Source organism: Triticum aestivum, chromosome 7B (assembly GCF_018294505.1).
Source record: "Triticum aestivum cultivar Chinese Spring chromosome 7B, IWGSC CS RefSeq v2.1, whole genome shotgun sequence".
In the NCBI taxonomy this organism is placed as follows: domain Eukaryota; kingdom Viridiplantae; phylum Streptophyta; class Magnoliopsida; order Poales; family Poaceae; genus Triticum; species Triticum aestivum.
In genome coordinates, this window is record NC_057813.1 from 670,899,176 (window position 1) to 670,900,163 (window position 988).

Here is a 988-nt window from a genome sequence, read left to right on the forward strand (position 1 = left end):
CAGCAGGGGGGCGAGTATGTGGGGAAAGCACGCGGGTGGGGACCGGGAGGAAAAGTATGAAGAGACGAGTGGGAGGCTGACAGTGGGCCATTCACATGCAAAATCTTCTCTCTCCGCCCCCAACAGCCCCCCGATGGCCTGGGGTCGCCCTGGTACCGCCGGCTGTGTTTTTGGCTAAATCCGGCGTTTTTAAGGTCGTGGGGCGCGAGTGGGGAGTTTTTCGCCCGCCGGCGCCCAAAAAGTGGCCTGGGGGGCATCCTGGGGGCGCTAGTGGAGATGCCCTTAGGGCCCCGTCCCACGGATCAGCTCACTGTGCAGAGGCGTGGGGCCCACATGTCAGTGCTTACACACAGCCCGGTATGATGCATGCATGGCACGGCCACATGAACCTCCTAGCTAACTCCTATTTGCATCACCATTTTTCTTCTTCTTCTTGTGACTGCCTATGCAACTTGTCGCATTGGATTCCTGGGTCGTCATTCATTTGTTTTAAATGGGTCTGTAATCTAATCCAATCTTCAATTTTTTTTGCAGCAGTACTAATTGTGCAAGAAAATCTGATCAACATCAGAATATACTATAGTTTCTAGTCGGTGGCAATAGGACGACAGATCCATGCATGTGTACAGAAAGCGCCCAGCGATGCAAAATTGATGGGATCATGGGAGCCATGCATCTGCTCTAACAAGCAATACACATGGCTGCAATTAACCATAGTTGTACGCCCTAGCTACTCTATAGCAAATACAGATCATCCATGCATCGTCCTACTAGTACTAGTGCCACTCTATACCAATGCAGAAGAACATGCCTTGGAGAGTAGCTAGATTAACTTCACTGTGCTGCTGTAATCATCCTTCTGCACCACCTGTATGTAGCTGTAGGTAGGTGGGAGCAGTAGGAACAACATTCTACTCAGTGGTACTAGTAATTAAGTATACATTAATCACCGTCATTAACACGATGTTCCCTAACTACCCACCTCGCA